The 17,359-nt window shown below is 45.1% G+C and overlaps 1 protein-coding gene across 1 annotated transcript in view; it reads left to right on the forward strand.

The window, feature by feature from the left end:
* The window catches only part of adgrl4 (adhesion G protein-coupled receptor L4), a 159,301-nt gene that overhangs the window by 126,350 nt on the left and 15,592 nt on the right, over nt 1–17,359 (forward strand). The window lies entirely within an intron of this gene.

Consider the following 17,359-nt stretch of genomic DNA (forward strand, 5'->3'; position numbering starts at 1 on the left):
TGTTCTTCAGTATCGTGATCCGTGATGAGGATGTCGTCTTGAAAAACCACCGTCCTTGGAATCGACTTGAGGAGGCTTTCCATATTTTGTTGAAAGATCGCGGCGGCCGAACGAATCCTGAACGGACATCTGTTGTACTCAAACAACCCCTTGTGTGTCGTGATGGTGGTCAGCTTCTTCGACTCACGTGCCAGCTCCTGGGTCATGTAGGCTGAGGTCACATACAATTTTGAAAAAAGTTTGCCACCGGATGGCGTCGCAAAGAGGACATCCACTCTCGGTAGTGGGTACTGGTCTTGGAGTGACACCCGATTGATGGTGGCCTTGTAATTGCCACATATCCTGAGGGCAAAAAACGTTAGTGGGAGTTGTGTACAGACCTCCAAACAGTAGCAGTGATGTTCTGGAGGGCATCAAACAGGAAATTCGGGATGCATGCAATAAAGGTGCAGCAGTTATAATGGGTGACTTTAATATGCACATAGATTGGGCTAACCAAACTGGAAGCAATATGGTGGAGGAGGATTTCCTGGAGTGCATAAGAGATGGTTTTTTAGACCAATATGTCGAGGAACCAACTAGGGGGGAGGCCATCTTAGACTGGGTGTTATGCAATGGGAGAGGATTAATTAGCAATCTCGTTGTGCGAGGCCCCTTGGGGAAGAGTGACCATAATATGGTGGAATTCTGCATTAGGATGGAGAATGAAACAGTTAATTCAGAGACCATAGTCCAGAACTTAAAGAAGGCTAACTTTGAAGGTATGAGGCGTGAATTGGCTGGGATGGATTGGCGAATGATACTTAAGGGGTTGACTGTGGATGGGCAATGGCAGACATTTAGAGACCGCATGGATGAACTACAACAATTGTACATTCCTGTCTGGCATAAAAATAAAAAAGGGAAGGTGGCTCAACCGTGGCTATCAAGGGAAATCAGGGATAGTATTAAAGCCAAGGAAGTGGCATACAAATTGGCTAGAAATAGCAGCGAACCTGGGGACTGGGAGAAATTTAGAACTCAGCAGAGGAGGACAAAGGATTTGATTAGGGCAGGGAAAATGGAGTATGAGAAGTAGCTTGCAGGGAACATTAAGATGGATTGCAAAACTTTCTATAGATATGTAAAGAGAAAAAGGTTAGTAAAGACAAACGTAGGTCCCCTGCAGTCAGAATCAGGGGAAGTCATAACGGGGAACAAAGAAATGGCGGACCAATTGAACAAGTACTTTGGTTCGGTATTCACTAAGGAGGACACAAACAACCTTCCGGTTATAAAAGGGGTTGGGGGGTCTAGCAAGGAGGAGGAACTGAGGGAAATCCTTATTAGCCGGGAAATTGTGTTGGGGAAATTGATGGGATTGAAGGCCGATAAATCCCCAGGGCCTGATGGACTGCATCCCAGAGTACTTAAGGAGGTGGCCTTGGAAATAGTGGATGCATTGACAGTCATTTTCCAACATTCCATTGACTCTGGATCAGTTCCTATAGAGTGGAGGGTAGCCAATGTAACCCCACTTTTTAAAAAAGGAGGGAGAGAGAAAACAGGGAATTATAGACTGGTCAGCCTGACATCGGTAGTGGGTAAAATGATGGAATCAATTATTAAGGATGTCATAGCAGTGCATTTGGAAAGAGGTGACATGATAGGTCCAAGTCAGCATGGATTTGTGAAAGGGAAATCATGCTTGACAAATCTTCTGGAATTTTTTGAGGATGTTTCCAGTAGAGTGGTCAAGGGAGAACCAGTTGATGTGGTATATTTGGACTTTCAGAAGGCATTCGACAAGGTCCCACACAAGAGATTGATGTGCAAAGTTAGAGCACATGGGATTGGGGGTAGTGTGCTGACATGGATTGAGAACTGGTTGTCAGACAGGAAGCAAAGAGTAGGAGTAAGTGAGTACTTTTCAGAATGGCAGGCAGTGACTAGTGGGGTACCGCAAGGTTCTGTGCTGGGGCCCCAGCTGTTTACACTGTACATTAATGATTTAGATGAGGGGATTAAATGTAGTATCTCCAAATTTGCGGATGACACTAAGTTGGGTGGCAGTGTGAGCTGCGAAGAGGATGCTGTGAGGCTGCAGAGCGACTTGGATAGGTTAGGTGAGTGGGCAAATGCATGGCAGATGAAGTATAATGTGGATAAATGTGAGGTTATCCACTTTGGTGGTAAAAACAGAGAGACAGACTATTATCTGAATGGTGACAGATTAGGAAAAGGGGAGGTGCAAAGAGACCTGGGTGTCGTGGTACAACAGTCATTGAAGGTTGGCATGCAGGTGCAGCAGGCGGTTAAGAAAGCAAATGGCATGTTGGCCTTCATAGCAAGGGGATTTGAGTACAGGGGCAGGGAAGTGTTGCTACAGTTGTACAGGGTATTGGTGAGGCCACACCTGGAGTATTGTGTACAGTTTTGGTCTCCTAACCTGAGGAAGGACATTCTTGCTGTTGAGAGAGTGCAGCGAAGGTTCACCAGACTGATTCCCGGGATGGCGGGACTGACCTATCAAGAAAGACTGGATCAACTGGGCTTGTATTCACTGGAGTTCAGAAGAATGAGAGGGGACCTCATAGAAACATTTAAAATTCTGACGGGGTTAGATAGGTTAGATGCAGGAAGAATGTTCCCAATGTTGGGGAAGTCCAGAACCAGGGGTCACAGTCTAAGGATAAGGGGTAAGCCATTTAGGACCGAGATGCGGAGGAACTTCTTCACCCAGAGAGTGGTGAACCTGTGGAATTCTCTACCACAGAAAGTTGTTGAGGCCAATTCACTAAATATATTCAAAAAGGAGTTAGATGAGGTCCTTAACTACTAGGGGGATCAAGGGGTATGGCGAGAAAGCAGGAATGGGGTACTGAAGTTGAATGTTCAGCCATGAACTCATTGAATGGCGGTGCAGGCTAGAAGGGCCGAATGGCCTACTCCTGCACCTATTTTCTATGTTTCTATGTTTCTATGACCCATCCGCCTTGAGCACCGGCACAATTGGGTTTGCCCAGTCACTGAATTCGACTGGCGAGATGATGCCTTCCCTCAGCAGGCAGTCCAATTCGCATTCTATCTTTTCCCGCATCACGTACGGCACCACTCTGGCATTGTGGTGTACTGGCCTGGTGTCCGGGTTTACATGAATCACTAGCTTGGCCCCCATGAAAGTGCTGATACCGGGTTGAAATAATGAGTCAAATTTGTCCAGGACCTGTGAGCATGATACTCGCTCCACAGAAGAAATTGCATTGACATCGCCCCGTTTCCAGTTCATGACAGCAAGCCAACTCCTCCCCAGTAGTGCGGGACCGTCCCTCGGGACAATCCAGAGTGGCAACCTGTTCTCCGAATCTTTGTGTGTCACGACTACCATGGCGCTGCCTAGCACCGGAATGATCTCTGTATATGTCCGTAGCAGTGCGTCAATCGACAATAATTTTGGCCTCCTGGCCTTGGACACCCACAACCTTTCAAACTGTTTGATACTCATCAGGGACTGGCTGGCCCCCATGTCCAGCTCCATTCATACTGGGATGCCATTGAGGGGCACTTTCATCATTATCGGTGGCGTCCTGGTATATGAACTGTATATGTGCTCCACATGAACTCGCTGAACTTCAGCTTCCAGTGATTTCCCCCAGTATTCTTTTGGCCTCGTAGGGCTTACATCGGGCCCGTCCTCCTCGTACATCAATCTGGCTGCAGGCTTCCTGCACATATGTGCCAAGTGACCGCTGACATTGCAGCTTCTGCAGGTATATTGCTGATACCTACAAGCTCTGGCTGGGTGTTTGCCTCCACACCTCCAGAATGAGCTGGAGGCCCCGTTGTTGGAAACAAAAGGTCCATCACCAGTCGATCGTCTCTGATTGATTAATTAGGGACAGTCAGCATGGATTTGTTAAGGGAACATCGTGTCTAACTAATCTGATTGAATTTTTTGAGGAGGTAACCAAGCGGGTCGCTGAGGGTAGTGTGTACGATGTAGTATATATGTACTTTAGCAAAGCTTTTGATAGGGTCCCATATGGTAGGCTGGTCATGAAGGTAAAAGCCCATGGGATACAGGGCAAAGTGGCAAGTTGGATCCAAAATTGGCTTGGAGGTAGGAAGCAAAGGTAATGATTGATGGATGTTTTTGTGACTGGAAGGATGTTTTCAGTGGGGTTCTGCAGGGCTCAGTACTGGGACCCTTGCTTTTTGTGGTATATATCAATGATTTAGATTTGAAAACAGGGAGTATGATTAAGAAGTTTGCAGGCAACACTAAAATTGGCTATGTGGTTGATAATGAAGAGGAAAGTCATGGGCTGCAGGAGGATATCAATCTACTGGTCAGGTGGGCAGAGCAGTGGTAAATGGAATTTAATTCAGAGAAGTGTGAGGTGATGCACTTTGGGAGGTCTAATAAGGAAAGGGTACATTATGAGGTACGCCACTTAATAGTGTAGATGATCAAAGGGGCCTTGGAGTGCTTGTCCACAGATCCCTGAAAGTAGCAGGCCAGGTGCATAAGGTGGTTAAGAAGGCAAACGGAATGCTTGCCTTTATTGGCCAAGGCATAGAAGTTAAGAGCTTAAATTGTATATTACTTTGGTTAGACCACAGCTGGAGTACTGCGTACAGTTCTGTTCGCCGTATTATAAGAAGGATGTGATTGCGCTAGAGAGGGTGCAGAGGAGATTTATTAAGATGTTGCCTGGAATGGAGAATCTTAGTTATGAGGTCAGATTGGATAGGTTAGGTTTGTTCTCATTGGAACAGAGGAAGTTGAAAGGAGACCTCATTGAGGTGTACAAAATATTGAGGGGCCTGGACATCGTGGATAGTAAGGGTCTATTTCCATTGGTGGAGGTGTCTATTACAAGCGGGCATAGTTTTAAGGTGGTTGGTGGAAGGTTAGAGGGGATTTGAGGGGGGACTTCTTTACGCAAAGGGTTGTGGAGATCGGGAACTCGCTGTCTGGAAGAGTGGTGATTGCAAAAACCCTCACCACTTTTAAGAGATAGAAACATAGAAACATAGAAAATAGGTGCAGGAGTAGGCCTTTCGGCCCTTCGAGTCTGCACCTCCATTCAATGAGCTCATGGCTGAACATGCAACTTCATTACCCCATTCCTGCTTTCTCGCCATACCCCTTGATCCCCCTAGTAGTAAGGACTACATATAACTCCTTTTTGAATATATTTAGTGAATTGGCCTCAACAACTTTCTGTGGTAGAGAATTCCACAGGTTCACCACTCTCTGGGTGAGGTAATTACTCCTCATCTCGGTCCTAAATGGCTTACCCCTTAACCTTAGACTGTGACCCCTGGTTCTGGACTTCCCCAACATTGAGACCATTCTTCCTGCATCTAACCTGTCTAAACCTGTCAGAATTCTGAATTCCAGTGAATACAAGCCCAGTTGATCCAGTCTTTCTTGATATGTCAGTCCCGCCATCCCGGGAATCAGTCTGGTGAACCTTGGCTGCACTCACTCAATCGCAAGAATGTCCTTCCTCAAGTTAGGAGACCAAAACTGTACACAATACTCCAGGTGTTACCTCACCAAGACCCTGTATAACTGTAGTAACACCTCCCTGCCCCTTTTCTCAAATCCCCTCGCTATGAAGGCCAACATGCCATTTGCTTTCTTAACCGCCTGCTGTACCTGCATGCCAACCTTCAATGACTGATGTACCATGACACCCAGGTCTCGTTGCACCTTCCCTTTTCCTAATCTGTCACCATTCAGATAATAGTCTGTCTCTCTGATTTTACCATCAAAGTGGATAACCTCACATTTATCCACATTATACTTTATCTGCCATGCATTTGCCCACTCACCTAACCTATCCAAGTCGCTCTGCAGCCTCATAGCATCCTCCTCGCAGCTCACACTGCCACCCAACTTAGTGTCATCTGCAAATTTGGAGATACTACATTTAATCCCCTCGTCTAAATCATTAATGTATAATGTAAACAGCTGGGGCCCCAGCACAGAACCTTGCGATACCCCACTAGTCACCGCCTGCCATTCTGAAAAGTACCCATTTACTCCTACTCTTTGCTTCCTGTCTACCAACCAGTTCTCAATCCACGTCAGCACACTATCCCCAATCCCATGTGCTTTAACTTTGCACATTAATCTCTTGTGTGGGACCTTGTCGAAAGCCTTCTGAAAGTCCATCAACTGGTTCTCCCTTGTCCACTCTACTGGAAACATCCTCAAAAAATTCCAGAAGATTTGTCAAGCATGATTTCCCTTTCACAAATCCATGCTGACTTGGACCTATCATGTCACCTCTTTCCAAATGCGCTGCTATGACATCCTTAATAATTGATTCCATCATTTTACCGATGTCAGGCTGACCGGTCTATAATTCCCTGTTTTCTCTCCCTCCTTTTTTAAAAAGTGAGATTACATTGGCTAGCCTCCACTCCATCGGAACTGATCCAGAGTCTATGGAATGTTGGAAAATGACTGTCAATGCATCCGCTAATTCCAAGGCCACCTCCTTAAGTAATCTGCAGTTCATTCGGCCCTGGGGATTTATCGGCCTTCAATCCCATCAACTTCCCCAACACAATTTCCCGACTAATAAGGATTTCCCTCAGTTCCTCCTTCTTACTAGACCCTCTGACCCCTTTTATATCTGGAAGGTTGTTTGTGTCCTCCTTAGTGAATGCCGAACCAAAGTACTTGTTCAACTGGTCTTCCATTTCTTTGTTCGCCGTTATGACTTCCCCTGATTCTGACTGCAGGGGACCTACGTTTGTCTTTACTAACCTTTTTCTCTTTACATATCTATAGAAGCTTTCGCAGTCCATTTTAATGTTCCCTGCAAGCTTCCTCTCGTACTCTATTTTCCCTGCCCTAATCAAACCCTTTGTCCTCCTCTGCTGAGTTCTAAATTTCTCCCAGTCCCCGGGTTCGCTGCTATTTCTGGCCAATTTGTATGCCACTTCCTTGGCTTTAATACTATCCCTGATTTCCCTTGATAGCCACAGTTGAGCCACCTTCCCTTTTTTATTTTTATGCCAGACAGGGATGTACAATTGTTGTAGTTCATCCATGCGGTCTCTAAATGTCTGCCATTGCCCGTCCACTGTCAACCCCTTAAGTATCATTCACCAATCTATCCTAGCCAATTCACGCCTCATACCTTCAAAGTTACCCTTCTTTAAGTTCTGGACCATGGTCTCTGAATTAACTGTTTCATTCTCTGTCCTAATGTAGAATTCCACCATATTTTGGTCACTCTTTCCCAAGGGGCCTCGCACAACGAGATTGCTAATTAATCCTCGCTCATTACACAACACCCAGTCTAAGATGGCCTCTCCCCTAGTTGGTTCCTCGACATATTGGTCTGGAAAACCATCCCTTATGCACTCCAGGATATCCTCCTCCATTGTATTGCTTCCAGTTTGGTTAGCCCAATCTGTATGCATATTAAAGTTACCCATGATAACTGCTGCACCTTTATTGCATGCTCCCCTAATTTCCTGTTTGATGCCCTCCCCAACATCACTACTATTGTTTGGAGGCCTGTGCACAACTCTCACTAACGTTTTTTGCCTTTTGGTGTTCTGCAGCTCTACCCATATAGATTCCACATCATCCAAGTTAATGTCCTTCCTAACTATTGCATTAATCTCCTCTTTAACCAGCAATGCTACCCCACCTCCTTTTCCCTTTATTCTATCCTTCCTGAATGTTGAATACCCCTGGATGTTGAGTTCCCAGCCCTGATCATTCTGGAGCCACGTCTCTGCAATCCCAATCACATCATATCTGTTAACATCTATTTGCACAGTTAATTCATCCACCTTATTACAGATACTCCTTGCATTAAGACACAAAGCCTTCAGGCTTGTTTTTTTAACACCCTTTGTCCTTTTAGAATTATAATGTAGTGTGACGCTTTTTGTTTCTTGCCTTTGTTTACTCGGCCTTCCACTATTGCTTTTTACCTTTCTACCATCTGTTTCTGACTCCATATTACTTCGTCCTGTCTCGCTGCAAAGGTTCCCATTCCCCTGCCATATTAGTTTAAATGCTCCCAAGCTGCATTAGCAAATGTTACCCCTAGGACATCAGTTCCAGTCCTACCCAAGTGCAGACCGTCCCTTTTGTACAGGTCCCACTTCCCCCAGAACTGGAACCAATGTTCCAGGAATTTGAATCTCTCCCTCTTGCACCACTGCTCAAGCCATGTATTTATTCTAACTCTCCTGCTTCCTCTACTCTGATTAGCATGTGGCACTGGTAGCAATTCAAAGATTACTACCTTTGAGGTCCTACTTTTTAATTTAACTCCTATCTCCCTAAATTCAGCTTGTAGGACCTCTTCCCGCTTCTTACCTATATCGTTGGTACCTACATGTACCACGACAACTGGCTGTTCACCCTCCCTCTCCAGAATGCTCTGCAGCCGCTCCAAGAAATCCTTGACCCTTGCACCAGGGAGGCAACATACCATCCTGATGGTTGGATGGGTACTTAAAGTGTAGTAACCTGCAGGGTTACGGATCGAGAGCTGGTAATTGGGATTAGACTGGATGACCTTTGGTTGGACAGAGCAGATATAATGGTAAGTACTAAAGGGAATAGCATACGGCCAGGGTGATCTCCTGGACTAGTTTCGATCGCCTGGATGAGTCGGAGAGGAATGTTCCCAGATTTTTCTCCCTAAATTTACCTGGGTTTTTATCTGGTTTTTGCCTCTCCCAGGAGATCACATGGCTCCGGTTGGGGTGGAGTGTAGAATGTTTCAGTCTAAGGGGTGTCGCAGTTGTGTGAGGTGGACTGGTTGGGTTGGGTGCTCTTTGCCTTTCCGTCATTGTTCATAGGTTTATATGTAACCTTTGGAGCTGCTGACTGAGGGCCGTGTGACTCATTGTCGGCTGGCGCGGACATGATGCGCCGGAATGGTCTCCTTCTGCGCTGTAAATTTCTATTTTTCTATGTTTATTAACGCCAGATTACAAGCAGGAAATGGTTACTATTCATTTGGGGTGTGTCGCTCATAAGAACATAAGAATTAGGAACAGGAGTAGGCCATCTAGCCCCTCGAGCCTGCTCCGCCATTCAACAAGATCATGGCTGATCTGGCCGTGGACTCAGCTCCACTTACCCGCCCGCTCCCCATAACCCTTAATTTCCTTATTGGTTAAAAATCTATCTATCTGAGACTTGAATACATTCAATGAGCTAGCCTCAACTGCTTCCTTGGGCAGAGAATTCCACAGATTCACAACCCTCTGGGAGAAGAAATTCCTTCTCAACTCGGTTTTAAATTGGCTCCCCCGTATTTTGAGGCTGTGCCCCCTAGTTCTAGTCTCCCCGACCAGTGGAAACAACCTCTCCGCCTCTGTCTTGTAGGCTCATGCCTATTTTGATATTAAAAGAAGATACTTTGATTTCTGTCAAGTGTTACTATCACTCTTAAGCTTGGGTTTGTAAAATAAATGCTTAACAGCTACATCCTGTTCTTCTTTATTAAAATAGTGGACAAAAGAATTGCACGCGAATGTGTTAAACATTCGTACAGTGTAATTTTAAGGCCCAGGTGATTTCAAACCTTTTTGTGTTTTTGCATCATTAAATGTTCAGGAATTCCCCATCTCATTTCCCTTTATCAAAAATGCAAACAGTCATCCATCACTGCAACCTGCTGTAATTTGTTTAGATACCTAATGAACGTCTGATATTGTTCCCTCTATCATTAGGATAGGTTTTGAATTCAAGATTGGATCTCAGCGTGTTTTGAGACAAATTACTCGGAATAATAAAGATGATTCTGGAACATTTCTTTTGATTAGAATCTCGTTGCCTCTACAGCACAGGAGGCCAACTGGCCCAGCGGTCCTATGCGAGCTATTGACCTCGAGCTTAGCCTGCCCTTTCCCCGCATCCTTTTTATATTCTTTGCTTTCAAAACTTATCCAGTTCCCCATTAAATGATGTTTCGGCCTCAATAGTCAACTGTGCGAAAACATTCCCTGTTCTATAGGGAGACAGGGAATTCAGAAGAAATGTCTTTACCCAAGGAGTGGCGAGAATGTGGAACTCGCTACCACAGGGAGTAGTTGAAGCGAATAGTCTCGATGCATTTAAGGGAAGGCTAGACAAGCACATGAGGAAGAAGGGAATAGAGGATTATGCTGATAGATTTCGATGAGGAAAGACTGGAGGAGGCTCGAGTGGAGCATAAATAAGAACATAAGAACTATAGGCCCAAGTTTGCCCCCTCTGCTAATACGGTTTTGTCGAAGAGAAACGGTGCCGATTTCTTCCCTCCGTATTCTCCCCGTTGGTTCCAGGCCTATGGCCTGTGGCGCAGTGCACCAGAGCGCATAGTGGGCGGAGCCAGGTCCCGGCGCTGAAAACAGTGCCGGGACTTCTGCACATGCACGCTAGAGTCTGCGCGCATGTGCAGTAGCTCCTGGCAGTCTGTTTCTGCAAACATGTGTTGCAGGCTGTGTGGGAGGGGCCTGAAGCACGCCGTCCCTAACCCTGGCCAAATGGGCTCCCTCATAGGCAGCCAGAGTGTGCTCTGCAGGCTGTGTCAATTCTGACCTGATTGTAAAACTCCTGAAGAGTTTCTGGGGGTCTGGGTTTGTAACTCTCGACCAGATGAGCTGTGGATTCGTGCGGGTGTTTGATGCCATGCCGGACATTAGTCTAGACGTGCCAAACTCTTACAGGACTCTGAAGGGTTTTGTGGACCATTGTCATCAGCAAGCGGTCATCACCAAAGCCCTCTAAGATTAGTGCCCCAAACTTGAAGCCAGGCCCTCTGTGAGTGAGGACGGGAGTAACTGTGTCATGCAGGCAGCCCAGGAACACATGCGCCTGAGCGGAGGGAGCGTCCACCGTATCTCTGGTGAACAAGATCCTCAGGATATGAAGTCCAAGGGGCTGGTTCCAGACCTTCCAGAGGATTTGTACCATTTGATCAAGAGGGTACTTCCATCTCCCCCCCTCCTCTCCCCCCCTCCTCTCTCCCCTCCTCTCGCCCCGGCTCTCCCCCCCACCTCCTCTCCAACCCCCCAGCCCTGACCGAGTGGTCTCCCTCATCGGTGGCCCACTGCCTTCCCAGGCCATGTTTTGGTAGGATTTCTACTTTTTATTTGTTATTGATTGATTGATTGCTTATTACTTTGCTCTTGGTGCTTTAGGTGCTGGGTTCCTTCTATTTTTTATTGTTAATTAATTGCTTATTACTTTTTGTGCTTTGTTTGGTGCTGGGTGGTGCTTTAAATGTAGTTACTTGCGGCGATTCCTTAAATCTAGGTAAGGTTTTTCTCTACGATAGAAGTGGCATCATACGCTGGCCTAAGTTAGTTTGGAGCAACTATTTGCTGGCCAAACGCCTAAAACAGGGGTAAGTGGCTAGGAATACCCTCTTTTGAAAAGAAAAACTGAACCCAAAAAAACCCTAACTAACTCACTTACACTGGCGCAAATTAAATGGCCAGAATTGCAACTAAAAAGATAGTCCAGAAAAATCAAGTTGCTCCAAAAAAAAGGAGCAACTCCTGGGGAAACTACAGTCCATATGCGCTAGGAGCAGGAATAGGCCATACAGCCCCTCGAGCCTGTTCTGCCATTCAATACGATTTTAGCTGATCCGATCATGGACTCAGGTCCACTTCCCCGCCTGCTCCCCATAACCCCTTATTCCCTTATCAGTTAAGAAACTGTCTATCTCTGTCTTAAATGTATTCAATGTCCCAGCTTCCATAGCTCTCTGAGGCAGCGAATTCCATAGATTTACAACCTTCTGAGAAAATAAATTTCTCCTCATCTCAGTTCTAAATGGGCAGCCCCTTTTTCTAAGATCATGCCCTCTAGTTCTAGTCTCCCCCATCAGTGGATTCATTCTCTCTGCATCCAACTTGTCAAGCCCCCTCATAATCTTATACATTTCGATAAGATCACCTCTCAATCTTCTGAATTCCAATGAATAGAGGCCCAACCTACTCAACCTTTCCTCATAGGTCAACCCCCTTATCTCAGGAATCAACCTAGTGAACCATCTCTGAACTGCCTCCAAAGCAAGTATATCCTTTCGTAAATATGGAAACCAAAACTGTACGCAGTATTCCAGGTGTGGCCTCACCAATACCTTGTATAACTGTAGTAAGACTTCCCTGATTTTTATACTCCATCCCCCTTTACAATAAAGGCCAAGGTTCCATTGGCCTTCCTGATCACTTGCTGTACCTGCATACTATCCTTTTATGTTTCATGCACAAGTACCCTTAGATCCCGCTGTACTGCAGCACTTTGCAATCTTTCTCCATTTAAATAATATCTTGCAGGCATGGACTGGTTGGGCCGAATGGCCTGTTTCTGTGCCGTATATACTATCTAATCCTAATAACCCCTCGGTGTGAAAACATTTCTCCTCACTTCCCCATGACAATCCCAAGTCTGTGAGGGTGAATTTCCTCATGGCTTTTCCCACTCCGCCGAAATTCCGTCGATTTTACAGCAGGAGAGAAGGAGATACAATGAGGAAGTTCCTGGTGCAAGCCTCCTGATTGCGGATTTGCCAATGAGGGCAAGTCACCTTCCACTCTCAATATATATAATCATTTTGAAAATCTCTATTAAATCCCCTTTCACCTCTGTTCCAGTGAATAGGACTTCCACTTTTATAAACAGTTTCTCATGACAATGCCCCCTCATTCCTGGTATCATTCTAATGAAGCTCCACTGTAGACTTTCCATGGCTGGAATATCTTTTCTATAATGAGGGGCCTAGAATTCCACACAATATCCCAACTGGAGCCTAAATAATATTCTGTACAAATTTTACAGCACTTACTTGCTTTTATATCCCGAGTTTTTGGATATGACGTTAAACCAAGGCCCTGTCTGCCTTCTCAGGTGGACATAAAAGATTCTATGGTAATATTTCAAAGAAGAGCAAGAGGAGTTCTCCCTAGTGTCTTTGTCAAAATTTATCTCTCAACCAATAGCACCAAAACAGTTTATCTGGTCATTAACACATCATGTTTGTGGGACCTTGCTGTTTGCTCATTTGCCTGCCATGTTTCTTACATTGTAACAGTGACTACACTTCAAAAAGTACTTCATTAGCTGTAAAGCGCTTCGGGAGGTCATAAGGTCATTAAAGGCATTATATGAATGCAAATTCTTTCTTTCTTTTATTCAATGTCCCTCTGCATAAAATCCATTACAAATTTTGGGTATGCCTTAGATATTTTCTCAGTCATTCCTATAAGTGGTCTGAGCAGCTTATGTTCAGGAGAGTGCCCATAGGATGAAGCAGACTGAAGTGCTTTCGTGAGACAAGGCCAGATGAAAATCGTTAAGCTGTTTTAGTTTACAAACAGAGTGTGTGAGCATAAAGAGTAAAAGGTGTCGGCTTAGAAATCGGATCCCGCCCAAATAAGGGGTGCAATCTGTGTGCAGCACACGCCAACAAGGCTGGCAGCGAGGCCATGACAAAATGTCTATGAGGTCTCATTGGTAGAGACCACGACACCGGATAAAGCTCTCCGGTTGCGGTGTGTAACAGGATCAGTCGGCTGGGATGCTGACTGAGGGCCTTAGGTGTGTCTGAATGGGGAGAAGGGTATCGGGAAAGGGGGTGAACAGTGACCGGCAGAAGCCTACAGTTCTAATGTGGAGCCAGGAGGAGCATTCCTGCTTCTGCTAGCTCCATATTAAGGTAAGCAAAGGTACCATTTTGCTGGTGACCTCCAGCGGACCCTTTAGCACCACTGGTTAGGCCACATGTACACCAGGTATTCTGGAAAGCAGCAGGCCTGATGATTGCCACAAACAGGGCAAACCGATCACCTGTTTGGGTCCTAAAACAGAAATTTTCTTCAATTAAATATTGGGAAGTCCGAGGCCATTATCTTTGGTCCCCACCACAAACTGCGTTCCCTAACCACTGACTCCATCCCTCTCCCTAGCATCAATCTGAGTGTGAACATCAACCTAGGTTTGACCCTGAAATGAACTTCTAGCCACATATCCACGGCATAACTAAAACCGCCTTTTTCCACCTGCATAACATTGCCCGCCTCCGTCCCTGCCTCAGTTCTTCTGCTGCTGAAACCCTTATTCATGTCTGTGTTACCTCTAAACTTGACTATTCCTGGCTGGCCTACACTACATAAACTTGAGGTCATCTAAAACTCAGCAGCCCGTGTACTAACTCGCACCAAGTCACAATCACCCATCACCCCTGTGCTTTCTGACCTACATTGACTCCTGGTTAAACAATGTCTCAATTTCAAAATTCTCATCCTTGTTTCCAAATCACTCCATGGCCTCGCCTCTCCCTATCTCGGCAATCTTTTTCAGCCTTGCAACCCCACAAGAGTCTGCGCTCCTCAAATTCTTGAACACCCCTCATTATAACTGCTCAATCATCAGTGGCCGTGCCTTCAGCTGTTTGGGCCCTAAGCTCTGGAACTCCCTCCCTAAACCTCTCTGCCTCTCTACCTCTCTTTTCTCCTTTAAGGCGCTCCTTAAAACCTACCTCTTTAACCAAGCTTTTGGTCATCTGCCTTAATTTAATCTTTTGTGGCTCGGTGTCAAATTTATCTGTTTCGTCTTGTAACACTGCTGTGAAGGGTCTTGGGACGTTTTACTACGTTAAAGACGCTATATAAATAACAGTTGTTATTATTAATAAAACAGGCATTAGCCCTTTTATTAGCATATCTGAGGGGCCTAAAACCCATTTTAGGTGGCCCCAGAGATGCCAGTACAGTGCCTAAACAAATATGGCATTGGATGTGTTTCCAACACTGTTTGAGTGTGAGAGGTTGGCCTCCTAAATCGCACATTTTTTTAGCAAGCGGGCGCAAAGAGGTTGGATTTCAACCCGTAATCAAATCTCACCTTAATCCAATTAATTTCAGATCCCTCCTCAAGAACAAGAGAACCAATAAAAATGTGTCACACTGTCCCTGTTTGCAGGGCTGACTTCAATTTTTCTGATCAGCCTTTCACTTCTGTCTGGCTTTGGGCTTGTGGGATCTTGCTGTCCCCAAAATGGCTGCCACAATCACCGACTTTCAAGTAATTCACTGCGCTTTGAGAACTTTTGCGAGCGATGTGATAAGATGATATGTAGACTCAAGGCTGTCATTATTACACCTGTGCATTGCCGAGAGTTCTGACCCATTAAATACTTCTTGTTTTATGGATGTTGCTTGTTAATTTGAAAACACCTGGCTTCTTTACTGTTTCAACCCAAGTTATAAGTGGCACCATTTATTTTGATCAATTACAGAGCTTAATTATTTCAATATTTACCTAATATTTCATACAATGTACCAGAATTGCACAACACACACGCTTAGCTTTTAATTGAGCCCACCTGGCAACTAATGAAGCATCTATTTCAAGGTAGTGTTGTAGAACTCTTGATGCACAGCATGCCCTGTGACTTTCCATCTACAAATATATTAATTGTTCTGTACCCCATCCCCGCCCCCCACCACACTCACACACTCACACTCACACTCACTCACACACACTGAGGGCGAGCTAAGTGTTATTCCAGTTCCCACATTTACATCTATTGACAAGACTAGTAATTCACCAAGGCAATCTCCGTTACGGGCTGATTCCTCCTCGCCCTGTTTTCCACTCTGCCCTGCGTCCGGGCGATTATTTACCATCCAAGCATGAGTTGGCGAAATATCCGATATTGTGGCTGGTGGCGGAGGGGCGAGGAGGAATTGCTCTGCTGCTCTGTACAACTGTACCGTAAATGTTGCAATGGATAGGGGAGTCCCATGGTGCAATGGATAGTGGAGTCCCATGATGCAATGGATAGGATAGTCCCATGGTGCAATGGATAGGGGAGTCCCATGGTGCAATGGATAGGATAGTCCCATGGTGCAATGGATAGGATAGTCCCATGGTGTCATGGATAGGGGAGTCAGATGATGCAATAGATAGGGGAGTCCTGTGGTCAATGTATAGGGTAGTCCCATGGTGCAATGTATAGGGTAGTCCCATGGTGTAATGGATAGGGGGGAACCCATGGTACAAGGGATAGGAGAATCCCATTTATACACTGGATTAGCACTCTCGGCTGTAGGATGTGCGTAAATTATCTCTCGCTCCACCCAGCAGGTTATAAAGTTCGGACTTGAAATTTATGAGAAATTACACAAGACACACAAGTTCTGCCTTTAACCTTTTATTGACAAAGACAGATTCAACCCGCTAACCACTATTCAAGCAATACACCAATAATGTTACAAGAAATCATACATACAACCACCCGCAGATGATCAGTCCAGCATTGATTGTAGGTCCTTCTTCCTTGACTGCAGCAGTTTTTAATAGACGAGATGTTCATTCTCAGGCCACTCCCTCCAACTGCAGTAACATTATATTTCAACCACTATCTTTTATACAGGTTTTCTTGCCTTTCTCAGTAAATCAATAATACAGGATTATGCAACGCTTAGTTTTAATGTTCGATTTCAATTTTATGGGTTGTGAAATTTCCACACATAACCCATCCTGCATTCGCTGCCGTTATCAAAGCTCACATTGTCCAATCACACATAAGGAGTTTGCAGAAGTGGGCAATAAGCCATGTGGTCAAACTTTATGTGTTACCTTGCTTCCTTCAGAACTTCCCAGGTTTGACCTTATCCCTGTAAACATAAGCGTCGTGCTTTTACAATCTTGGCTTTTTCATTGTAGTCATGATGTCTAGAGATTTTCTTGAAATAAAAAGAGGTTTGTTTATCCCCTGTTGTCTATGCAGTCACAGCCATTGTCCAGTCTGGGCCATCTGGAACACTGCCTTTGAACTCACAAAGCAGTTTAGAAGCTTCAAACAGCTCTGTTTACAAGTTTACAAATACCTGCTAGCCTCTGTCATTTTGAAAAACTTTAACTTTTCCTTGGCAGAGCATTTTTAATATATACCCCAAATTAAGAAAGGGTCTGTATATTCTTACATAGCCGACTTTTACATGCTGGCAGCACAAATTGGGAAAGTCATGTTGAGAACACTGACTGCAGCCAAAACCTCAGTGTGTGCTGCCATTGCAGGAATCTCCGCACTGGGCCAACTAGTCCAGAATAGTGACCAAAGCAATGGATCGCCCTCATTGTCATTTCCTCCAGTGACATTTTTACAGCTTTTAAAATCTCCCTCCTCCTGTCTCTCTATCTCTCTCTGTCTCTCTCCCATATCTCTCTATCTGTACTTCATTCATCCTTTGTATCTCACTCCCCCTCTCTCTCTATCTCCACCTATTTTTGTCTTTCGCTCTATCTCTGCCTCATTTTGTCTCGTTATTTTGCTCCGTCTCTCACTGTAACTCTGTCTTACTCATTCTATCTTACGTCATCTCT

The sequence above is a fragment of the Pristiophorus japonicus genome, chromosome 8, assembly GCF_044704955.1.
Source record: "Pristiophorus japonicus isolate sPriJap1 chromosome 8, sPriJap1.hap1, whole genome shotgun sequence".
Taxonomy (NCBI): Eukaryota; Metazoa; Chordata; class Chondrichthyes; family Pristiophoridae; genus Pristiophorus; species Pristiophorus japonicus.